Raw genomic sequence first — 26,810 nt, forward strand, 5'->3', positions numbered from 1 at the left:
CATGGTCAGTCATAGCCTCGCTTTGGAATGGTGTGTCTTGAATGGCTCAGTCCCACCTCCAAACCACTTGGAAAGGGGGTATGTTCCAAGCATAATGAGAAGGGGAGAAGAAAGCAGTGGTCACTGGGATGACAAAGTCCTGCTGCACCCATCCTCCACGCCTGAGATCCTCTCCACATAAAGGAATTTTTCCAGCAAGCTTTGTTCCCAGGGTTATTTCAGAGCTACATTCTATAAAACCCTGGGGCTCAGCTTATTCATTCAATGTAAGAGAAAAAAGATCCATTAAAAATGGCGTATTTTATTCGGCAAGCAGTCCCAGGATCAGAGGCCAGGTACATGAGGCATCCTTCTCGGTTGGCTCGGGAGCAGGTGTTGAGGCTACAGCTCTCACTGATGGAACCTCATGCCACAGTGGTTTCTGGGTCTGTGCTCACTGGGCTGTAACCATTGCTAATCGAGCTTGGAGATTTAGTTGCTGGCATTAGACACAAAGATGTGAGACAAAAACCGTGAGATGCTAGCCCAGATGGCATGTGGGTGATTTTCACTCAATTTCCCTCCGTTGACAGATCAAAGAATTCTGAGCACAGCAGTCAACTAGGAGAAAATTCTAAAACTTGTGTCTGTCCATCCGGCTCCCGGTTTGCAGGCCAGAGACAAAGCAGAAGGCACAGAGGGAATCCTCTATGTCCAATGACATGTGAAGCCATGAGATGAAAAATGAGTGAACCACGATCTGCATTCCAAATAGGCGGGTGTTACCATTCTAACATCTCAAATTCACAGCATTCCATGAATAGCAGTCCATTGTACTCAACATATGCCTGAGACTGGAGTCAGTAGATTTATATTTGACATATGACATTGCTACTTGCATAATTCTTTCGGTGTCTGTAAGATTCCATTTGCTCCTCTGTAAAATGGGAACAGTATACGGAAGTAGATAACTTTTGAAGTAACTGTGTGATTTACAATTACCCGTCCTAAGTGTCCCCTAGAGGAACCATTTGCTAAGTGTTTCCGGCAGCAGTCATTTTCATTTTCTACAATAGTTGCAGGTGATTGGACCAGGAGGACATTCGGGGCCAACTATATTTCTCTCTCTGATACTGTTTAAAAATAGGCCCAAAAGGGAACAGTTAGTCCTCTTCAGGGTGGTGGGACCTGTAATACGGAATTTCATGCCACTGTCACCCCTGCCCACCCCGTGTACTGATAGAGGAAGACGATCTATGCAAAAATATCGAAAGGCAGACACACAAAGGACCTGAAGGAGACGGAAGGAGTGGCGCTGCTTTCCAGGCCCTTCCAGAACCCAGCCACAGCCCTGCCCAAGAGCTCAGTGGCAGATCCCATGACCTTAAATCTGTCTTTCTCAATCTCCTTTTCTTAAGATATTTGCCTTCTGTTGCCTGCAAGCAGAGAATTTTTATGAACTCATAATGTATGCCTAACTCACTAGGTGCCTATAAGAATTAAATGAGATGATAATGCTTTGTAAATGGAAAGTACTATTAAAACTGATAAGAATGATAAATTTTATGACGGACACAAAAGATCTGACAAAAGTACTGTTTTTTCATGAAAAAACAAAATTATTTTGGAGAAAGGAATTTCTTGACACGGGAAGATGTTTAAGATGTATCACTGAGCAGATATCAGGTCACCAAAATAGAAATTCATCAGACTAGGAGCCAGCAACCTTTTTCTGTAAAGGGCCAAATAGTTATTTTAGGCTCTCTGGGCCATACAATCTCTGTCACAACTACTCTACTCTTACATCAAGGAAGCAGCCATTAATAATATGCAAACACAGGGGGTGTAGTTGTGTTCCAATAAGACTTTATTTATGGACACTGAAATGTGAATTTCATATAAACTTTACAAGTCACAATATCCTTTGATTTTTCTCAACCATTAAAACATATAAAATACAAAATATATTCTTGGCTGTGGGCTGCCCACACACACACAGACACGTACAACTTTAAAAGTATTACTTTGAAATTTAACACCTTAAGATAAATGATTTTGGGTTTCAAGGATACTTATTTTCTTCTTTTTGAGCACCTACACTTTCTATTTTCCTAGCACAGGTATATGTTACTTATGCAATTATTTTTAATTAACTTTTTTAACAAAGGAAAGTGGAGTCAGGAAATTTAGTTCAAAGGCCAAAAAGGACACAGGACCATGGCAGAGTGGGAGCATGCGAGCCCTCCCAAGACCCCTGAATCGCTAGAGAAGCGGGTGCACGTCTCCTCGTGAGCCACGACTGCACCACTGTGCCGAAGCAGGGAGTCCTGTCTGAAATGAGCTTCTCATGTCAACACAGAGCCCTGTTACCAAGCACACCAGCCTCAGCTCTCTCAGCCTCCAATTCCAGACATTATTATAAGAACCCCACAGCCTAGAATCAGTGTTCTCCAGAAGGAAAGAAATGAATGAGCCTAACTCCTTCTTCTTGGACCCAGATGACCAATGACTAGCAGGTTTTCCTCTACACAAGGGAGCGCAAGAAGCACCCACCTAGGCTCCCAGGGCCTAAGTGCCTCCGCGCAGCGACGCTTCCCGATTCTCCACAGCCTCTGCCCGTAGGAACATCACAAGCGCTGTGAGAGTCAACATCTGTGGTTCACCTCCTGTGTGCCGGGCACTGTGAGGTGCTATTCAAAGCCACACTCTCTCCACCAGTGGGTACAGCCCATGTTCTCAGTGTCAGTACTGCTAGGGTTTGGTTTCATATGCCCAAAACAAAATAGCAGTAATAATAATGGGTTATACTCCTTGTACCCATTGTCTCGCTATAAGCCCTCATTTTACCTGTAATGCATAATAACCCAGGTGAGAAACTGAGGCTCAGAAAGGCAGTGTGACTTGCCCATGACCACCCAGCCAGCACCTGGCGAAGCCAGGATTCAGTCACAGGTCTGACTCCGGAGGACTAAGCAGCCTTGCCAGCCAAGTGAACTCCTAGGCCCCTGTTGGAAGCAGGGTTTCAGGCACCCCCCTCAGACCTGCTGATTCTGAATGTGCATTTTGACACAATCCCCCAGTGATTCATGAGTCAAAGTTACTGTCCTAGGAAACTTGTTCTTCAGAGGTGGAGGAAACAAGATGCATTAAGTGCCTGTGGGCCAGGCACTGTACCCCTTTGATACATATTAAAATAAAATAAAAATAATTATATCTTTAAATCACACATGACCCTGATTCATACCCATTGTATTAATATATAGGTGAGGATCTTAAGGCTCAAAGAAGTTAAATAACTTGCCCTCCATTGACAGCCAGTGAGAGCAAAGGCCAGGATTCGGCCCCACAGACCCCAGCACCGCCCCTCCTGCCCCTCCTGTTTGTGTATTGGGGGTTAAAGAGAATCGGAGGACCACGTGGCCAACTAGGAAGAGCGCTGGGTTGGCCTTTGGGATTTGAGTTTACTACTGATGCTGGAAAGAGAGTCATTTCTGTGTAAACTTTAGGCCTATAATGAGCTACATTAATTGTATCTGCCAGACATGAGCTCGTTTTTACATCTGTGAAATATGGATGTATAGCATCTATACGAGGTTTGTCTAAGAGGTGCTGAAATGTCAGTCTTTGGAATTGACAAGTTCCTCATTCCTAAGAAAAGAGGAAAGAGAAATTAGTCTCAGGGCAACTATTAAGTTCACAATCAGCCAAATAGAAACGGAAGGCTGCAAATGAAGAGGGAACAAGAAATGCTGGATCTTTCTAGAACAAAGAGACTAACAATTACTCAAATGAAGTTAAAAAAAAAACAAACAAACAGGACTTTCAGGATGGTTTAGATCAAGTACCATCCCTGATTCTAGCCCTAAGGGACACCCGAAACCTCAGGAGGGAGTAGAAAAGGCGACCACAGGCCAGCAGGAGCCGGGGCCCGAGAGAGGCAGACCGCCTGCCGGCCACCTCGCCCCGTCCCCGACACCCTGCCTGTCCTCCACCTGTTTTGTTCAAGGCCATATTTCTTTCACCTCAAAAGATGCCTGGCACATAGTAAACATTCAGTAAGTAGTTGGTGAATAAATAAATGATAGAATGGTATCAGGCTGTGCTAATTAAATGTATCAAATGTTACTCCGGGAAATCCGAGGTGTTCTGCAGAGGTATCTCCAAAGCATTCCAAGGCTCTTGGTTGGTGGAGAGAACGGGCCTGCAGTTCTCCCACAACCTGCTTCCATCCAACTAGAACATCCCTATTTTTTTTTTTTTGAGAGGGCATCTCTCATATTTATTGATCAAATGGTTGTTAACAACAATAAAATTCTGTATAGGGGGGTCAATGCTCAATGCACAATCATTAATCCATCTCAAGCCTAATTCTCGTCAGTCTCCAATCTTCTGAAGCATAACGAACAAGTTCTTACATGGTGAACAAATTCTTACATAGTGAGTAAGTTCTTACATGGTGAACAGTACAAGGGCAGTCATCACAGAAACTTTCGGTTTTGATCACGCATTATGAACTACAAACAGGTCAAATATGAATATTCGTTTGATTTTTACACTTGATTTATATGTGGATCCCACATTTCTCCCTTTATTATTTTTATTTTTATTTTTAATAAAATGCTGAAGTGGTAGGTAGATGCAAGATAAAGGTGGAAAACATAGTTTAGTGTTGTAAGAGAGCAAATGTAGATGATCAGGTGTGTGCCTGTAGACTATGTGCTAATCCGAGCTAGACAAGGGCAATCAAACATCCACGGATGCAGAAGATTTCTCTCAAAACAGGGGGGTGAGGTTCTAAGCTTCACCACTGTTGTTCCCCAATTTCTCACCTGATGGCCCCCCTGCGACTGTGCCTGTCTTAGGTTGTTCCTCCCTTGAGGAATCTTACCCGTCTCTGGCTAACCAGTCATCTTCCGGGGCCATACAGGGAAATGTAAAGTTGGTGAGAGAGAGGCAATATTGTTTGAAAAGGTTAGCTTTTTACTTCTTTGCAGATTTATGCCCTGTGGCTTCTATGCCCAGCACTTGTCTCGAGGTATTTTTACCACCTGGAGGAATTATGATACTCGGTAAATTCGATATGAGGCATGTATTCTATTTAAGGGTTGTAATTAGGAAGGAAGAAGAAAAGCTATAGATGTAGCATATGAAGGAAACTTGGGAGGATTGATTATTTCTTTGACATATCTTCTTGCAGAGTAACTTAAGCATGTATAGGTTTTAAACTACTAACTTGTGCACACATATTAACATAATAGGAATACGGTAACATAAACAAAACAAATCTATAATTACCATCCATCTCCAGTGAAGCCAAGAAAACCATTTAGGCACCCTCGGCATTTGTGAAAATTTGTCTATGATATGATGGATATTGTCCAACTGTACTTGAACAGACTGAGAGAAATCAGACAAATTAAAGCAACCCATTTCTGGGATCTTAGAACATCCCTATTTTATATATGGAGCTCCTAACTATGATTTGACTTAAAGTCTCATCCCTAAAAAGGAAAAAGAAAATTTTTGAAAATCCCTGATACATTAGAAAAAGATTGAAAGACTAAGACAGATTCTCATCCTAACTCTTCTTATTATTTAGCTGTGTGACCATGACTGCACAGCTCAACTTCTCTGGGCCCAGTTTCACCCGTTATACCATATAGTTTGCTGAGTTTAGTTAGATTATTTCTGACCTTCCACCTTGAACATTATTTTATTTCATCATTTTAATTGCCATCCACCTTTTTTGTTTATGTATTTTTTCTGATTTGTACTGATTTCTTTACAATGAGTTTCTTTTTTTAAAGAAAATATTTTCAGAGACATATAAATTAAACTAAAACTCCCTTCAAGTATATTCCCTGCATTTGCACTGCTTCTATCAAAAGGTAGAAGAGATGTTTTCCACGTGCTCTCCTGGGAAGAACAAAATTTAAAGTCAGGCTGTAGGGAGAGTTGCAGCCTTCAGAAGCAAGTAATGCTTAATCTGCTCTATTTCTGAAGCACAAAATAAAACCAAACAAAAAAGAACAAAATAAGCTACGGCTGTGCCAGTGCCAAGTTTCCTCATGCATAAACAGGGATCCATCCAGAAAAACAGCCTTCCAGTCGGGTGGGACAAATCCTCGTGTGCTTTTGTGGAAAATTCCCCAGCACACTGGCGTCAAGGACACTGTCTCCAGCTGCCTCTGCCCAGAAAACTGCAGGAAGGCTGTGGGATGCCCGAGCTCCGCTGGGCCAAGGGCCTGCGAAAAGCACCGTGTCCCTGACCCCACGGGTGCACGGTGCTGCGGTTCCTGGCGGAAGACACCCTGAGCACAGTGGTGCAGGAGAGGGCTGACCCGGGACCTTGGGGCTCCGTGTGTGTGTGTGTCTTTCCCTGGCTGCCATCCCCCCACTAAAGGCGGAAGACACCCTGAGCACAGTGGTGCAGGAGAGGGCTGACCCGGGACCTTGGGGCTCCGTGTGTGTGTGTGTCTTTCCCTGGCTGCCATCCCCCCACTAAACCCACTCGCTGTGATTGCTGGTGGTGCTCGGTGCTGCCTCCCCAGGAACCCACGGCTGACCGTCTCTCTGCCTTCCTCACTGTCACCTCATCCGGAAGAGACACAATCATTCCAAAGTATGAACACCCATGTGGCTCCCTGTAATCTCTCTCCCAGGTGATTATACTTCAACAGAAATGGAGTAGTTTTTTACTTGTGGAATGTCTGGTTTTGGTGAGATTGGTGGAAGGCTTCAGGAATGGGAGAGCTTCTGAGTCCATCTGAAATCAGACATCAGAACCGCCTCAGGCTGCAGGAATCAGACTGGACCCCCTTCTCTTCTGTATCTGCATGTGTGCATGCACACACACACACACACACACACACACATCCTCACCCCCAAACACATGGTCCCAGGGCTCACAGCACCACGTCTCACAAGAACTCCTAAATCTCACCTGCAAGTTCACACTCCTCTAATCAAGCCTCTATTTGTCATTTCTTCTTAGACGTCCGGTAAGAATCTAACATGATCAAGTAGAACTTCTTTATTCCCCAGAAAGTTTTCAGTCTTCTTTAGAGTAAATAGCATCACCACTGCCTGCCACCCCGCCCCCATTATTCAAGCCAACAGTAGGGGTTATCTTTGGGTAACTTTTCCTTTATGTCCCACAATCAATTCAACGGCAGATCCAGGCAACCTAATCTTCAAAACCACCCTGACCACCATTTCTCTCCTCCTCCGCTGCTCCTACCCTAACCTGCGCCATCATCATCACACTTTTACCTAGACCACTGCTACACCCCCAACTGGACTTGCCGATTGACTAAAATTCACTTCCACAGAACAGCCAGTTGGATGTGTTTTGAAACACAGATCCAATCAAGTCATTCTACTTAAAAACAACCATCCGTTGCTTCCCATCTCACTTAGAATCAAGTCCAAATCCCCTGCCCCAGCTCACAAAGCCCCACACGACCTGTGCCTGCCTGCCTCTGACTTCCTCCTGCTCCCACTTGGTGCCCCCTCTCCAACCACACTGGCCTGTTCCTGCCCTTTGCCCCCGCCAAGCTGCTTTCTGCTTTACAGTCTCCTGTCTGTTCTTCACTCCCCTGAAACTTTCCTTCCCAGGATCCTCCCGCGCATGGCTGTTTCTTGTCATTTAGGTCTCAGTAGGTACACTTCTCTGCATAGAAGTCTTTCTTGACCACCGGTCTAAAGTTGTCACCAGGTCAGATCATCACATCACGGTATTTTAATTATCTACACAGCACTTAGCTTTGATATTTTGTTTATCTGTTGGTTTAAATCTAAGACTTGGGTTATGACGCAAACCCAAGAGTGTCCCTATTCACCATAGTTCCCCATTGCCTATCCAGGCCCAGAACAGTGCCCGGCACTCACCGGGCTCTCAGAGATATTAAATGACTAGATGGACGACTAGATGGACAAGGAGACAAAGCAAAGATGTTCAGGATGAAGGAAAACCACAAGGGAGTCTTCATGGTGCAAAATCACGGTGAGCTGCCTTGGTCTTTGGTCACTCCAACCGGGGCCCCAGTGTGACGGTGGTCAGCAGCCTCTTTCATCTTCAAGGGCAAATCAACACTCCCTCTTCTATCTATATATTTCAATTTTAAACTCCCATTAAAGACATTTTGAAAACATGAGAAGGCAACCCACAATACCATCACTGCAGCAAAGCTCTTTCCACATTATACACATTTCCTCTGAGTTTTTATTGATGAGTAGATACAGTTGCATAAAGTCGCAACCATAGAATATATACTACTTTACTGGGTTGCTTTTTAGACTTACTATTGTATCGAACATTTTCTATGCTACTGCAGAGCTCCATATTTTTGTAATTTTAATAATAACTAGCATTTACTGAGAGCTTACTATATGCCAGGCATTGTTCAAAGCACTGGCATTGTTTTATCTGCGCAGTACTTTTGAAGGTGGTACTATTATTTCTACTTTGTAGATTCCCATAGTAGACAAGGCACTTGAACGTGTACTATATGTATCAATAATTCGAGTATGGGCTTGTTGATAATATTGACTGTCTACAACTTATCTATCCACCAATAATGGAATGTTTGAATAAGCTATGATGCGTCTGATCTGTGCATATGACACTGCCATTAAAGATAATGGCACAAATATAGAGGATGATATAGAAGAACTAGTAGGAGAAAAAAGAAATCAGAATATGTTTATCGTGATCCTATTCATAGCTATTTTAAAAAGTCATGTGCAGGTAAGTAAAAGAAGACCATATATTGTTTGATTTCATTTACATGAAATACCCAAACTACACAAGCCCATAATGATTGAAAATATGCTACCAGTTGCCATACTCAGAGCAGAGGGAGAAATGGTGATTACCAACAGGTGTGAGGTTTCTGTGATGGGTGATAAAAATGTTCTGGAAGTAGATAGTGGTCATTAGTGCAAAATTGTGACTATGATGAAAAACACTGAATTGTACACTTTCAAATGGTGAATTTTATGGTATATGAGCTGCATTTCAAGGAATAAAATTTAAAATTAACTAAAGAATAAGTTACATAATATATATACATATTCAAATATAAAGAAGGGGGCTAAGAGGATGCGCAGAAAACTTGATAGTGGCAGAAGGAAGTGGAGGTAAAGATATGAAGTAAGTAAGACAAGGGCTTTTTTTCTGTCCAGTTTTTTTCATTTGAGTCATATGACTTGAAGAAGGTACAATTAGAACGTTTTCAATTTATTACTTGCTTAGTTAATAAACTGTATCATAAAAATAACAAAATTTCTGAAATTCAAATCAAGTAAAATACATATTAATGTTTGATTTTTGTTCACCAAAGTATCAAGATCAACAGATACACAAATGAGGGGATTTCAGAGTATCGTCTCTCCTTAGTTCATTTGGCTTTCAGAGGTTGAATATTTTCTCCTCCGTGGTACAAAGAATGACTTTTCTTGGCTTCATAGTGGGTTTTTAACATAATACTACATTAAAAGTAATAGATAGATAGATAGATAGATAGATAGATAGATAGATAGATAGATAGATAGATAGATAGATAGATAGATACACACACACACATGTGCTGCCAGCTCTCAATGACCACGCTGGACCGTAATGATAAAGACGACTGATGCTCATGACCAACAAAAAACAAATCTTACGTTGCTAAATTTTCTTCCTTTTATTCCACCTAAGAGGTCAAAATACAACATTTGAAATGCAAGAAAAAGTAGAGGTGTTATTTATAAATTACACATGATCATCTATTTTAAAAAACTGACAAACTACTAGAAAAAAAGAGAGATCTTAATGTCGCTCATGTACGGTTAACCTGCAAAAATCAGTAGTATTTCACGACATCAATAACCAGTTAGAAAATATAAGCCACGAAAATATAAAATATGAAACTAAGCAATAAAACTCAATACCTCTCTAGAAAATAATTTCAAGATCTAATAGAGGACAAAGATGGTCAGAAAAAAAGAAAACTCCAATGATAGTTCAAAGGTAAATTTTCCCATCAGAATAAGTTCCCAAATCTCAACCTGAACACATTTGAAAAAGTCATATTTACTCTAAAATTTACATGGAGAAAAAGGGTGTCCACACCTGGGTCCAGTTTAAAACAGAAAACTTTTAGGTGGCCACCAGATATTAAGACACTATAAAGCCCTAAGAATAGACCAGCAGACCGTTGGAACGGATTAAATAGCTTAGAAACACTCCTGTTATATGAAAACCTCATATATAACAAAATGCAAATAAATCAGAAAAGAATTGTTGAAGAGAGGGTATCGGGAAAACTTTTCACTACACGCAGGAACACAGAACCACATCCCTTCATAACATTATATAAAACGGGCAACTCTGGACAGGTTTAAGACGTAAAGACAGAACTGTAAGATGAACCAAAGGAAAATACCTTGAACTTCGTAAATGAACAAAATAAAGGCATATCCCAGATCAGGGTAAGGGGAAAGTGACTGATTTGGGAGCATGGCATTCGGGGACTTCTGCTTTTGGGAGGAGCTGAGGATGACACCACGCCTACATCAGAATCGCTCTGTAGGTTTTCCAAACTACACAGATGAACCAGAACAAACCAAACCTCAGAAAACCATCCTTCAGCGTAACTAGAAGACAGGGCGCTAGCTCCCACCGTGAGCGTTGTGGAGAGTGAGAGAAGTCCGGGAAAACTGGGAGGGCAGAGAAGGGGTTTTTGATTTGGAACTGGCAAACAGAGAAGAAAGAGGCCGGCCAGTGCAGGGTGCAAGGGGCAGGTTCCCCCGGCCGGGAGCCCTACTCACTTGGCCGGCACGTCGGCAGCGGCTGCAAGGTGAGGTCTCCACGCCCGCACGCCAGGATCCTCAGGTTCATGCAGCATTTTAACCTGGGCTGCCGCGCATACCCAGTCCAGGTGGTCCCGGCAGCACGGTGCTCCCTCAAGGCTGCGTCCTTGAAAACGGCTCCAGCTGCGGGACCATAAGCAGAAGCACATACGGAGGACGGGGGGAGCAGGTGAGGGGCCTCTGATTCCCCAGGTCCTGCTCAAAGGTTCACCAGAGGTCATGGCCTCTCCTTGACCTCCTACAGCAGGGGTGAGTTGACAAAAGACTGAATTAGTATCAGTTTCAGAAAGAGAAAGTCCATAGAAATGACTACATGGAAGTTACCTAGAGGTGTCTAGCACCCAAGGTGGCAGCCTCAGAGAGGAAACATCTAAAAGGGGGGAAAAAACACGTTAAAGTCTGGGTGGTGAGGAGAAAAGAAGTATGTGGAAGACATTTGGAATGTTACAAGACAAAAGGCAATTTAAAAATTGGAAAATACACAGTGACTTTCCCATTGTGAAGAAAACTGAGTCCCTGTGGCCAGGACCCTCACCTGAACCTGCACTGCTGGGTGGGGTGACTGGCCTCCTGCTGGGCGCCTGCCTCCCCACCTGTGAGCAGTGAGCTATTACTGACTGAGTCACTATGTACAGAGCTCTGCCCAGGACTCTGGGGGAGGCAGAGAGGAGGAGGATTGCAGACCTGCAGACTGTCAGATGCAGACGTAATGCTAGCGCTTGACCTATCGCTGGGAAACAAGCCCGGTAATAAACCTTTTCACCCCAAGAACATGCTATTGTCATTTCCTCGGTCTCACAGAATCCATAGTGTAGATAAAAGGGAGGTTCCTGTGGCCAGGATTCTCACCTGGCCCTGGTTGGCTAGCTCACTCCACACGTGTGGGCAATGTGTTATTGACTCTGTATAAAGAGCCCAGCCCTGTGCTCTGGGCGACACGGTGGCAGGGCTGCAAGGCTGCAGGAGAGCAGAGCAGAGGCTGGAGTGGTGGCAGCACCAAGGACAGAGGCCCAGAGGCAGTGACCGGCTTGCTGCCTGCAGACTCCCTCTGAGTGGATGGGATTTGAGTGATTGACCTGCCACTGTGGAAATAAAGTTGGGTTTAACCCTTTCACCCTAAGAATATTTTACTGTCATTTCTTTAGTCACACTGAATCCATAGTGAACCTGCCTGGGGCAGAAACACCTTGGCAAGACACCCACTATGACGCACACAGATGATAAATGGTAGATCAATAAATAAATGATTAGAGAAACTGCACTTCACTTTACAGAAGAGGAAACACTTGAACTAAATACTTTAAATCTTCCCAACCTGACCACCAATCTTGCCAACCTGATCCATCAAATAAAGACTCTCCAACAGTCTGCATCTATATAAACTTGGAAGGATAATAATGAAACTTAAAATTGAAACATTTAAAAGTAAAAATTCTCCCACACTGCTTGAAAACAAGGCAGAGGAAACTAGCACAACACCCCCCACTACATCTGGTATTTTCAAGCAAGTATGTGAGAATATGAAAAACACCTTCAATCAGATGATCGAAATCTAAGGAACAGAACAGGACACAAAACAGGAGGAAATAAAGTAAGAGTTAATTGAAAGAAAGTGGAAAGAAATGGAAAAACAAGGGGAAAAAGTCTCAGAAATGAAAAACTAAATTACAAATTGCCTTAGGAAGATTATTTTCGAGTGAACAGATGAAATGAAAAAAATAGAAAAATAAGGTAAAAACAAAAAAGTGAGAATGTAGTTTAAATGGAAGACAAGCAAAGGAAATCCAATCACAACATAATTGGACTTTCTGAAAAAAGAAAAACAACAATGGAATAGAAGTAATATTTTTAAATCTAATCCATGATAAGGTTCAGGAAATTTTACAAAATTTAAATTCACATTCAAAGTAGGCCTAACAGATACCTGGGAAAATTCAACCAGAATGATGAACCCTCAGATATAGTCTAATAAAACTATTAGACTTTAAAGATGAAGGAAAAAAACCCTCAGGTCTCCAGAAAGGCAAAAAGATTAACAATTTTCTAACAGCAATAGAACTCAGCATCTCAACCTTCCCAAGAGCAATATACAAGTCAAGGCAAGAAGCAAGATTTACAAAAAACTGAAGGGGTGAACATGTGAGCCAAAGATTTTATGTCTAGCTAAACTGTTCTTCAATATCAAGGTCATAAGTAACATTAAAAAAACAGTTTACACATGCAAAAATTGGGGGAATACTGTATTCATGAGTTCCTGGAAGACTCTGCTGAAGGATGAATTTCATCTGAACAAGTTATAACTAAGGAAATCTAGGCAAAAAGAGTGATGGTAAGGGTTTAACAAATTTAATTTAGATTTAAGACTAAAACAAAATTGGAAACAAGCATAGAGGAATAACCGAAAATGCTGTATGTTCTGATAAAATAAAAAATGGAAGAGAGAGAGAGAGGGAGAGTGGAAGGTATATTTATATTTCCATAGTCACAAAACGTCTATGTGAAAGTAGTTAATTACAAAGGAAAAATGGTCATTGGCAGGTTCTCCTTAAATAAGTGACCAAAGTTAATACCTTCAGTAATGGTATAAATTGATACCATATGCCTCTTAACATGATGCCCTGAGAATAAGATCACCTTTGTGTTTCTGAAAAAAATTCATAATCATGAAAAAACATCACACAAACTCAAATGTGGGGACAATCTATAAAATAAAATGTTAAGAGTATGAAAGATGAAGAATCCTGAGGAGTAGAAAGGAGAGGAAATAAAAGATGTGACAGGCAGAATCCTGGAATGGAGGGAAAATTAGCTATAAACTCAGTATCCAGACAATTGGCAAAATTTGAACTTGAATAGTAGATTAGATAATAATATCGAATCAATATTAAATTTCCTGATTTCATGCTTGTATTCTGGTAATAACTGTTCCTGTTCTTAGGAAACACACACTAAAATAACTAGCAGTGAAGAAACATGTTGTCTGAAGCTTATTTGCAAATGGTTGTTTAAAAATATAATTATGGATGTGTGTGTGTGTAGAGAGAAGAAAATAGAGCAAAATATTAAAATTAATGAGTAAAGAATATATAAACTTTTGTATTTGTATGTATTACTTTTGCAACTTTTCTGCAAAAAAAATGAAGTTTGAAGTTCAAAATAGTTTTTTAAATGTGAATTTGTTTGACAAGTGATAATATGGAAAAGTTCACAGGTGGTTGAAAACATGGGAGAAGGTATTTGGAATGTCAAAAATTCACAAGGCCTTGACTGAATGTAGAACAAATTTCTGCAAAGCAACACACAAAAAACAACCACCCCAAAAGAAAAAAAGACCATGGCTGTGAACAGACATATACAGAGGAGGAAACCCCAAATGCAATCACACATATAATAATAAGATGCTCAGAATTATTGCTAATTTGAGAATGAAAATTTAAAAAACAGTAAGATATTACTTAACCCTAGAAAACTCACAAACATTAGAATTCTAAATAATTTTGAGACATTTTCTCTGCAGGAGGTGCAGGCAACTGGTAGAAATGTAGGGATATAGGAACCCTTATGCATTGCTAATAGATACATATGGAAGTATGAACCAGTATAGTCATTCCATATAACAATCTGGCACTACTTGATGAAATTAAATATATGTACACTATTAAAGAAGAATTCACTGGACACTTATTAAAAAGGTCAATGGGGAAAGAGACTGAACTCAATTCTGCTGAAATGAAAGGCAGGAGAATTTTTAAGCACTGGAGTGAGCTAATGGAGAAGTACTAGACATTAGCGGGAAGGTTGGTGGGTGTCATCAGGTCACCTGTGTTTGCTAATTGTCACTTTTCAAAGTTAGGCTTCTGTCCCCCACAGAGACTGAGAGATAGAGACACTATCTCCGTCCATGATTACACTTCAAAGAGATGACTCACGGGTCCTTAAGAAAGATAAAATTACACGTTTCTTAAAAGTAAATGCTCAAACCAAAGGAAGGTCAGGGGCCCACAATCAGAAAGCTACTTTTCTAAAGTTTAGTCAAGCTAAGGGGAATGTTAAGGCAGTCGTGGTCAACATGCACTGGAAACTCCATTTCTGAAGGTGGATGCATAGATGGGTGGATAGGTAGATAGGTGGGTAGATTCGATAGATAGGTGGGTAGATTAGATAGATCCATAGGTTGATAGGCAAGTGAACAGATATGTACAAGTTTGTCCACTGGAGACTGTGTGCAGCACCAGGGAGCTGGATCCCACTGTGGGGCCCGGAAAGGAAGGTGCAATCCGGCGACACCCACTGCAGAGTCTGCAGGAGCTGTTCTGCACCACGCCCAGTGTTCACATCACCAGCAGCTTTTCACATGACAGCTTCCCGCCCTGCCAGGTATCTATCAACTTTTCAGACTTGGGTTTTCTCCCAAATATGTGGGAGCTTATTCCACCCACACACATTGGACATCGACTCTTAAGGCTTCTTTCTGGAAGCGACTCTTGTCCCTTCCAAGAACATTCCACCAGCCAAAGTAATTCACGTGGTCATGGCCAATTTGAAAGGGAAGAGAAGTGCAATTCCACCAGATGCCAAAAGGTAGGCGCAGTCATATTTAATGAAGAGCATAAATGACTCGCACACTCTCAAAATGCCAAGCTACGGTAGTTTTGACTATTTGTGAGTGACATAAAGACCCAGGACAAGGTATAGACATAGTGTAGACAGGCACGTCATACTGAGGCATGAACTTGAACCACACGTTAACGAACCGCACACTCTGGAAAGACAGAGTTACCAAAGCAAGTCTCCCATCCGTGAATGATCCAGAGCAACTGCCCAGCCTCACATCACATTAAACCTCACTGCGACTTTGCTGTTCCCTTTTGTTGCAAATGTACTGATGCCCATTAAGTATACTTAGGGTTCGTAGGGGAAATGATCTGCTATAAATCTGGGAGCTGTCGGAGTTCTTAAGACGTATCTAATTTTGATTTACTGATAACATCTATTGATCATGGCAAATGCTCGAAGCAACTACTCTTTCCAGCCACAATGCCTCTCTAGTCGTAGGTGGCTAAGATGGAAGCTGACGCTATTCAGCGAGTCCACTGTATCACGAGACAAGTCATACACCGAAGAGGCCTAGGCGCCGTGGAATTCTTTATCCCAAAGTGTTAAGAGTGTGAAATGGGAGAACGGGGTTTGAAGCAGAGACTCACCAGCTGACTGATCCTATGTGTGACACTGACCATTCTCAGCCTGTGTCTTTAACAGAAAATAAGGTCATAATAAATGGCAGGCCACTTCTCTCTTCCTTGTCTCACTTTGTTCCTTCTACCCCTCACTTCCACTGAAATTAGGCTATGAAACTGTCAAATTCAGCAAAGAGAAGGGCCTGCTTGTCTCTATTCTGAAGGATCTAAGTACCTGAGCCTTCCTCTCTACAAGGAGGCAAGGGTCTGTCTCTCATCTCAGCAGGGGCCAGGATGGAGGGCTCCCCGTCCCCAACTCCAGGAGGGAACCGGAACCCGGAAGAGGAGCCAAAGGAGAGTATGAGGAAGGATGAGCCTCTGACGACCTCCTGCGTATCCTGAAAGGCGGCCCAGCGAGGAAGGTAACAACCTGCTGTGCATCAACTTCCGTGTTTTCTTACCTGCCTGGACATCCCACGCACAACCAATGGCTACAAGAATGACTCTTATCAACTCGAGACAACTATAAACGAACCTGTTTTCAAATTATAAAGTGCTACATATAAACATGAGGGATTGTAAGTATGACTTTGAAGAGTATAGTATGTGTCCATGTGGAATTCCTCCAGAGGGCAGCTGGGTGGGGGCGTATTTGAAGTCCTCTAACTTGCTGGGTCTACAGCCATCGGGGTTCCCACGTCCTGAGCATCTTTCCCATCTGCTTTATCAGGGACTCTCTCAAACAATTTTGAAGAGTGAGTTATTCCACACAAGGACTAAGGCACGCCAGTTAAAGGAAACGTTTCCAGCTAGAATGATCCTTAGAATTAGAGCCGGGAGAGTTCTCGCAGAGCATTCAGAGACGAGCACAGTGGAAGTCCCTGTGAGGAAGGGCAGGTTCCGCACCTGCACCGTGCTGTGGAGTAGTGGCCACAAGTCGCAGCGGCTACTGAGCGCTCGAAATGGGGCTCCTGTGACTGAGAAACCTAATTTTCATTTTATATCATCTTAAATTTGAGTTTAAATGGTCACATGAGGCTAGTGGCCACTGTAATGAATAGTGCAGATTAAGGAAAAGGTTCCTGACCTGGGACCCAAACACATCCTAATGTCCAAGAACAGCCTTCAAAAGCCACATAAATTCACATGAAATTGTATGTGAAATACTAAGTACACAAAACGATACTATTTCTCTTCCAATAAAAAGCATAGCTATCCAAGAATAAGTATTAAACAAATTAGGGTAGATATCAATGGGGAGGAGGGTCCAGGAGTGGGAATGCAAATGGGGATGAGGGGCAGAGGTGAAAATAAGATGAAATAAAAAATTAAATAAAATAAAAATAAGAGATGGCTCTGCTCAGACCGAAAATGGTAGTCGACTGAGAAGTGCAGAGTATAATAACTCTTTGTACCCAAGGAAAAAAAAGAAGAAAGAAGAAATTGTTTGTATGGGTGTTTTTCAAGGTCAGGCGGAACTCTGATCAAATCCTCAAGGGGGTCCAAACTCCCACCAAAATGCCAAGAACTTCTGAGCTCGGGAAGAATGACCTCAGAACCAAAGGGAGGGGAATGGGGTGTGGGTTGGTTAAGTAATGATACAGACAACCTTTATCTGACACAGTTGGATTGGGAGTTGGCTGGTTAACCAAGAAAGTGAGGATCTTTATCTTAAAGTGGGAAAACATTTTTATAAAACAGTACTCATACATTTAAAATATTTCATTTCAACTTATATAAATATACATGTATTTGCCTCTGCCAGTCTTCTGGTATAGAGCCAAGAACTTTTTTTGTGAAAGAGTCCATTGACTGGATTTCCACACTGTATTTCTTCCATAAATTCAAACCATAATGCATTTTGATTTCCCACGTGCTTCTCTAAATTCAGCAAGAGCATAGACACTTCTAAAGCAACCTGAGTGCCGAATCCCCCTTGACTTTCATATTTTTCCCAACATTGTATAGTTATCTAACTCATACCTAATTCAAAAGCAACTTCTTCTTCAATTTGAGTCATTTTCAAAGACACTAGTTTTCATAAAAATCTCTCTCTCTCTCCTCTCAGACATCAACAGTTGTAGTAGGAAGAAATATGGTCCCCCAATATGTCCATGCCCTAATCCTCAGAACCTATGAATATGTTTCTTTACAGGGCAAAAGGGACTTTGCAGATATGATTAGGGATCTTGAAATGGGGAGTCTATGGAGGATTATCCGGTGGGTCCAATGTAATCACCGGTGTTTTGTAAAAAAGAGAAGAGGAGAATCATTTGCAAATACTCTGCCGGTGGCTCTGAAGATAGAGAAAGGAGCCAGCCGCAAGCCAAGGAATGTAGGTGGCCCTGAGAAGCTAGATCCTTCCTTAGAACTTCAGGAAGGAATGCAGCCCTGCCAGCCACCCTGATTTTAGTCCAGCGAAACCCACTTCAGACTGACCTCTAGTAAGACAATGAATTTGTAGGTTTGTGGTTATTTGTTCAAGCAGCAATAGGAAACTAATACACCAGTTTACATAATAGCTAACTAAAGTGAATAATTATAAATGAAATGGGTATAAACTGATTTGGGAATAAATGCAAGTAACCCTTGTAAAACATGTAATTCAACCTTGGAGACCAAAAGTCTACGAGCAAATGAGTAAGGTACACAAGCAGTGATAATTCAGGATTCTGTGGCCATCAATTGGCCTGGTTTATGGAAAAATGGAGACCATTCATTAATCCGGCCAACCAATCTCTTAATACAGAAAAAAGCCACCTATGTTAGTGGTGAGGTTTCTTTTTTTTTGAGTGGTCACTATATGCCAGGCACTGTGCTAATCATTTTACAAGTCTGTAAAGAAATACTGTTTTCAATTATATTTCACCAATGAGGAAACTTAAATGCTCAAATAACTTTTCTCAGACCTCACAGCCAGAAAATGGCAAGCTTACCAGGCAGCAGATCCATCTGATTCAAAACCCCAGGCCCTAAGGTCCCTTCCAAACCTGAGTTTCCACATTTCCCACTTTCTAACCCAAACATCTCATTTTATGAATGGAAAAAGCTACAGTTAGCTTAACCAGTTCTAGCTCTATCTCTATAGCAGTCAAAATCACAGCAAGAAATAGAATAATAAGACAGGGTAATTTTAAAGGAACTGAATGCAGGACTTTTCACAAGATGGATTTTCAAATGCACACAGAAACACATCAAGTGAGTCAAAATGGAATTTATGTCACTTCAGAGTGAGAGGGCAAATAAGATCACATAACAGTGGTATGGCATGGCGTAAATAACAGTTTGTTATTGGAAAATATAAGTCAAAGGATATATACACATTTCTCTTTGATGTATCCAGTATTAGGTAGTGTTGTTATGAAATGTTATTTGAGGTTTGATAAATATGTGGCCACACGATGACTCTAGTTCAGCCACTTCCTAGCCGTGTGCTCTTGGACAAGTCACTTACCCACTGGTCACTTTCAGTTCCTCATCTGTGAATCACCTCCACTATGTTCACAGGGATTAGGTGTGATCATGGATATGAAAGTGCTTAGTAAATAAACTGTCCTCTACAGATCTGAGAAATTACAACTCTGTGTGAAATAAGTGAAATGGATGATCGGCAGGACCAACCGTCACGAGAATAAAGCAGGCTCACTCAGGGCTCCCTCTGCAAGGAGCAGGATTTTAGCTCATCACAAAAAGGCTGGTTTTTGGTTAAAATCTTACTGATGTTACAGATTTGTCACCCAGGACCTCTCATCACTGCCTCTGATGTCTGGAAAATGCAAACCAAGTACTATTTTAAAATGAAACAAGGTGACGAACTGAAGTCCACGTAAGTTCCTTTGCAAGTAGACCTAACGCTGCAACTGGTTCTTGAGAAATGGTTTCATTAAGTGCAACTGCTCAATTCCCGTTTGCTACATATGGTATTTAACTTGCCATATAGTGAGGCCACGCATTTATTATAGAAATAAAATGCCAAAAATCACAAGTGCTCAGGCCTTTATTGTTTTAAAAAAAGTTTTCCTTAAGTTCTTTACAGTATAAGCAATAAGTGATGCCTGAGCTACTCAGACCTGCTTTTTGAGAAAAATATTTCTCTTTGAACGTATGAACTTGTGAGGCAGAATAGATGCTAAGTAAATTGTGAAAAGAAGTCCTAATATCACATTCACATCTCCCACCCTCCTGAGCACGAACAAAGCAGCAAAGGAGGAGAGGGTGACGGGGGTGAGCAAGTGACGTGCAGAGGTAATTCACAAAAAATATGTAAATGATCAATAATACGAAAAATCCTCAACTGCAAGTTCCATGAGATCCCAGACTTTGTTTTGTGAATAATTCTATCTGTAGAGCCCCCCACAGAGTTTAGAACATAGTAGATGCTCAATATTTACTGACAGGATAAACAAACTTCCCTGGTATTCAATCAAGTGCAAAATAAAACCAAAATCAGATGCCATTACTCATCTAACAGATAACCAGAATTCTGATTTTGTTTTTATGACAAAATCTAATATTGGCAGGGCACAGAGGGAGAGGATTTCAAGTATGATTCTATTTTGAAAATTATTTGGGAGAGAATGAGAGAAAAAGAGAAAAGAAACAGGGAGAGATGGGTAAAAGGAAAAGAGGGGACACGAACCCAGCAGCCCAAGCAGGTTTATTGCTAAAACTGAGAGGGACCCTCTGTTCTGGCCAGCAGAGCAAAGAAGGCCTGTCTTACAGGCTGAGAGGCTTTTTATGGCGGGGTTTTTTGACAGGCTTTTGAGAGGACAGATCGGGGAAAGGGCTTGTGGCTTGTTGATGCATCCGCTGGAAAATGCTTGTGGCCTAAGTAAAATGAACCTAGGTCTCTCTGGGATGGTGGTACTCCTGTCTGGGTTCTATCAATGGGGGATCTTTAAGTTAACCTATTCCAATTCCTTCATTATAAATGACAGTGTTACTCATTCATTCAAGATGAGACCAATCCTTGCCTTCAAAGACCTTAAAGTCAAATGGAGGAGACAGACACTGAACGAGGTCATCACGAGAAGGGCAGTGTGCTAGGGAGACCCAGCCTGAGGTGCAGACTCACAGACAGTTCCCAGAAGACACTTCAGCTAAGACAAGACGGGGCTGAGGTGGAGGAACCCAAAACCTTTGTGCTTCTAAAAAGTCCACGGTGGGAGTGAAGAAGGCACCCCAAAGAACAGTCCTGCGGGGAGCTTCCTGGTCTCCCTTTTGTTTCATATATCCCACACCGAGTGCTGGAGAAACCAGAAACCTGGAAATGCCAATGGGTACAGAAAAAAAATAACAATCAAATCCTGCTCTCTAGGCACCAGGGAAGGGGCAGGCTTGCAAGACAGAAAACATTTGGAAGATCATCTCCATACTGCAGCCAAATACCATAGAAAAAACTGTGGCTGCTACCTTAACTCATGTCAGCGAAGGCCAAGTGAGCAGCCTAGACCCTCACTCTCGCCGGGCTTGAACAGGGCTTCCCAAGCCCCAGGCAGGACAGGGTCGGAAAGGACCGACACAGGAGCTGGGGCTTTCATCCCCACAAGCGGTGAGGAGTGCCCACTCCCGGCGGAGGCTGTATGAGGAGACTGGGTTTCCACCCCCACCTGGCAGGAGGGAGGAGCATCTTTCCATCCCGGCTGAGGTGGTGTCCTGGGAGGTGCAGCAGGGAGTTAGAACACTTGCCAACCCTGTGGTATCAGTGGAGGACAGGTGGGGAGCGGTACTGAGGACTCTCAACCATCCCAGCCAGGAAGATGTTAGGAAGGCCTAGCAAGAAGCCAGAATCCTCACTTCCCCCGGAGCCGTAACAAGGGTCTCTGCTCCCCTCAGTGGAGGCCGGGTGGCAGTAATGAGGCAGTGCCCACCCTTCCCCTTTGGTGTCACAATAAACTGGTTAAAACAGACTGTCTAAATAAGATCCAGAGTCTCATAACATAATGCCCAAAATGCCCAGGTTTCAATCAAAAATTCATTCATCATATCAAGAACAAGAAAGATCTCAAACTGAAAGCAAAAGACCATTGATAGATGCCAACACTGACATGAAAGGGACATGAGAATTATCTGGCAAATTTACTTCTAAGCAGTCATCACCAAAGTGCTTCACTGAGCAACCACAAACACATTTGAAACAAATGACAAAATAGGGAGTCTGAGAAAAGAAGTAGAAACAGAAAAAAGAACCAAATGGAAAATTTATAACTATAAAAAATAAAGTAAAAAACCTCAAGGGATGAGCTCAAAAGGAGAATGGAGGAGACAGAGAAAGAATTGGTGAACTGAGAGAGAAAGTAACAGAGATTACTCAATCTACACAACAGAGACTGAAGAAAAAACATGAACAGAGCTTCAGGGACTTAGGCAACTATAACAAAAGGTCTAACAGTCATGTCATCAAAGTTCTGGGAAAGAAGAAAGAGGCTGGAGCTAAAAGGCTGCTTGAAGAAATGACTGAAAACTTCCCAAATTTAGCAAAAGACATGAATCTATAGATTAATGTAAACCTCAAACACATTAGAAAAACTCACAACAAAGAACTCCACAACAAAATACATCACAGCCAAACTTTAAGAAACTAAAGACAAAAAAAAGAATCCTGTAAGTGCTAAGAGGAAAAGGACGCCTTTCCTAGAGACCCACAGTGGATTTCTCATCAGAAGCCAGGGAGGCCACACGAGGTGGCACGTTTTTCGGTGCTAGAGGAACTGTTAGTCTGGAATCCTATACCTCCTGTGAAAATATCCATAAGGAATTAAGGGGAAATCAAGACATTTTAAGATAATGAAAAACTAAGATAATTGGTTTCCCACAATTCTATCCTAAAAGAATAGTTAAAGTAGGTTCTCTAAACAGAAAAGCAATGACAAAAAAAGAAATCTCAGAACATCAGGAAGGAAAAAAAACATGTTAAATAAAAAATATGGGCAATACAGTAAACTTTCCTTCTCCTATTGAGTCTTTTAAATTACATTTGATGGTCAAGCAAAAACTATAATACTGATATTATTCTAACTACATATTGAAGAAATATTTAAGGTAATTAATTATAAACACAAAAAGGTAGGACCATAGAGGGTAAGGTTTCTACACTTCACTCAAACTGGTAAAATTTTTATAACACCAGAAGACTGCTTGCTGTAAGCATGCATACAAGTAGCGTTATAATTTATATATATGTGTGTGTGTATATATATATGTATTCTAAAATGTATTTGAATAACCCAAAGGAAGAAAAAAAACAGAAAAGCAGAAATAAAAAATAAAATGGAAGGTTTACACCCTAATATGTCAATAATTACATCAAATGTAAGTGACCTAAATCAACAAGTCAGCAACTGGCAGAATGGATTAAAAATATGACCCAACTCTATGCTATTTACAAGAAACTCACTTCAAACAAAACAATACAGGCACATTAAAAGTAAAAGGATTGAAAGATAAATATCATACAAATATTAACAATAAGAAATAGAGGCACTCCAGCTAAAGGAGACTTCAGGGCAAATAGAATTACCAGGGACAGAGAAGGACATTATATAATGATAAAAGGATTGACCCAAAAGGAAGACATAGCAATCCTAAATATATATGCCCCAAACAACAGAGCTGTAAATACTTGAAGCAGGAAATCAACCTAAATAAAAAGAGAACCAGACAAATCCACAATTGCAGTTGAAGATCTCAATACTCTTCTCTCAATGATTGATAGCACAACCAGAGAGAACATCAGATGTAACAGAAAAGAATTCTACACTATCAACAAACAGGATCTATACACATTTGAAAAACATGCCGTCAAACAACAGAATAATACTCATTCTTTTCAAGTTCCCACGAAACGTAAACCAAAATAGATTATACATCCTGGGACAGAAAACAAACCTCAGTGGATTTAAAGGATTGAAAATGCACAGGGTGTGTTCTCCAGCCACACTGAAATCAAACTAAAGTCAGTGACAGAAAGTCAGCAGAAAAATCTCCAAACAGTTGGAAACTAAACAACACACTACATAATCCATGGGCCAAAGAGAAGTCTCAAGGGGATATTTTAAAAAATACATTGAACTGAGTGAAAATGAAAATACACCATATTAAAATTTGTGGGACCCAAAGTGGTGCTAGGAGGGAAATTTATAGCACTAAATGTATACATTAGAAAAATGGAAAATTCTTAAAACAATAATCTAAGCTCCCACCTCAAGACCTAAAAAGAGAAGAAAAAAATAAACACAAAGCAAGCAGAGAAAGAAATAATAAAGAGCAGAAATCCATAAAATACACTTGAAAAGCAATAGAGAAAATCAAAGAAACAAAGAGCTGGTTCTTTGAAAAGATCAATAAAATTGACAAACATCTAGCAGACTGACAAAGGAAAAAGAGAAGACATATATAACCAGTATCAGGAATAAAATAGAGCATGTCATTAAAGACTAGGTAGACATCAAAAGGATAATACAAAAATACTATGAACAACTCTACACATTAACATTTGACAAAAGAAAACAGACCAGTTCCTCCAAAAACACAAACTACCACAACTCACCCAAAATAGAATATTTGGACATCCTTACAGCTACTAAAGAATTCACATTTGTAATTAATAATCTTCCCAGTCAGAAGTCTTCAGGCCTAAGGTGGTTTCACTGGAGAATTCTACCAAATGTTTAAGGAAATTAACACTAACTCCACACAATCTCTTCCAGAGATTGCTGAGTGTTAACTGTGCGCCACGCACTGTTCCAACTGTTTTTACATGTCTTGAACTGATCTGATCCTTTCAACAACCCTGTAAAATAGACCCTCTCATATGAGTGCCTGTTTTATACACTCCATCTCATATGAGGAAAACAAAGCCCTGAGAGCTTCTATACACAGCTAGGACACAGCATAGCCAGGTTCCTGTTGAGGCTTCTGGGCTGCATTTGAATCAGATCAGATGCTCAGATTTCTTGTATTTCAATGTTAATCTATTACCAAATTCACTGTTAAATTTTACTTTTGTGACAGGAAATTCCGATCTGGCCAAGACATGCTACTTCAACGAAGTAGTTGGGGTGCTATTATAGTTGGCACTCTTGATAGAAATATATGTGTTTTGTGAATAAAAATAAAGGTTATTCCTGCTGGCAACTGTCATACAATTTCCCTCTAGATGACAGTGAAAACGTATCCAAGAGAATACAGCCGGAAAAGGGGTTTGTTATCGGAAATGGTAAGAGCTTCACCATAGCGCCATTATAATTACAAGGACCAGGAATCAAAACACTGCTTCATCGATTTTTTCCTCACATTTGTTATTTTTCCCATCAAGACTGATTATACCCTTCCCATTGATTTTAACAAGCACCCTGCATTAAACTCTGCAGACAGACTGGCCAGAGAAAGCTGCAGTGTGTAGGTGGATCTGAACTGCCTCCATTTAGGCAAAAAAAGTACATTATGAACATTATATTGACAAATACAATTTTCCTGACTAGTGTTTTCTCTGAACAAAAAACACGACTGCCCCCCGGAAAAAAATCTTACAAGAAAAATAATTTAATATTAGTATTCATTCAATGCTGTTCATACTTAGGCTCTGCTTCTCAGCAACTAAGAGCTCTGCCCTGAGTCGGCCTGTGATGCCCCCGATGGCTTGCTCAGGTTGACTGGGTATCTGCCGTTGGGTATTACAAGATATTGGCAGGCAAGGGCCATGCTCTGGGATGTGAGGCCAACTCTGAGGAACACGTGACTTTTGAGAGTCCCAGAGATTGGAGGTGACCTACACCAGGGTTTCTCCAGCTTTTCCAGAGAAAGAACTGACTCCCTCCAAAAGAACCACACCCTGGAGCGCTTCGGATGCAGTCACTGCAAGTGCCTGTATCAGGTTGAAGCGTATGTAATCGCCAGTCTTTGGTATTTCCGTTAGACTCAACCTAATAAACACCTGCTATGTCCCAAGCAGCATGCTAAGCAGGGCTCCAAGCAACGTGCCTTTTAAGCCTCATTTTTTTAAGCAATTAAGGGTCCATTCCAGTTTTATATTCCAACAAGTTATATGTGATATAAAAATACTGTTTTCCCCACAAATCTTTGAGAAAAATGAATGCCTGTCTCTCTAGTGGCTTCACACCCCCCTCACAGAGGGTCTAATACCCTGTTCTGAGCTGCAGGTGACACTCCCCAGGAAGCGGCTTCAGAAGCAGATCGGGGTAAAATGAAGGCCTGGCTGACACCTTGCCCTTTCCCCATTCTTCTCTGCACATTCCTTGCCTTTAATCAAGCCCCAAAAACATTGTCACCACTTATTTTGTCCAGGAAGAAATGGTTCTCCTCGTATCTGACAGAACAATTAACACCTAAGGAAACAAGTTATAACGCTAGCTTCTGACTTCACACATACAAAAAGACGACTTTCCATGCCGGAACAGTTCCAACTGTAATTAAAACTGTAATTAAAACTGTAGCCATCTAGTTCCTCAGATATGACTCCAAGTTTTCCAAAGGCTTTAGATCTCATCACCGGGACATGAGCAGAGCAGCTGCACTGGACTTTTTCCTGCTGTATCGATGGATATGTTCAGGGAAAAAAAGAAGAAGAAGGAAGACATGAATGGAGCCTCTTGACTGCTAGGCTGCATCCTCCGGTTCTCTGGAATGTCATTTATGAAAAGAAAAATCAGACAATACTGCTCACAGCCACGGTGGCCTCATCAGCGACAGGCGCCCCCGTGGTGGGTTCCCCCTTCCTTTCTCCTCCCCTCGCCCACGCCGTTTCCATTTACAGTAGCTATATTCTGGGGGTAATTC

General features: G+C 41.4%; 1 protein-coding gene across 5 annotated transcripts in view; it reads right to left on the reverse strand.

Annotated features, from left to right (window-relative positions):
- PRELID2 (PRELI domain containing 2) overlaps window positions 1–26,810 on the reverse strand; it is a 247,372-nt gene that overhangs the window by 152,489 nt on the left and 68,073 nt on the right. For 2 of the 5 annotated variants that reach the window (XR_012125201.1, XR_012125198.1), the window contains one exon: window positions 3,638–26,652. The exons of 2 other annotated variants lie outside the window; for them this stretch is intronic. The gene's annotated coding sequence lies outside the window, so the exon portion shown is untranslated. One more of the 5 variants, XM_073221910.1, reaches the window with a different exon arrangement.

Source organism: Manis javanica, chromosome 14, assembly GCF_040802235.1.
Source record: "Manis javanica isolate MJ-LG chromosome 14, MJ_LKY, whole genome shotgun sequence".
In the NCBI taxonomy this organism is placed as follows: Eukaryota; Metazoa; Chordata; class Mammalia; order Pholidota; family Manidae; genus Manis; species Manis javanica.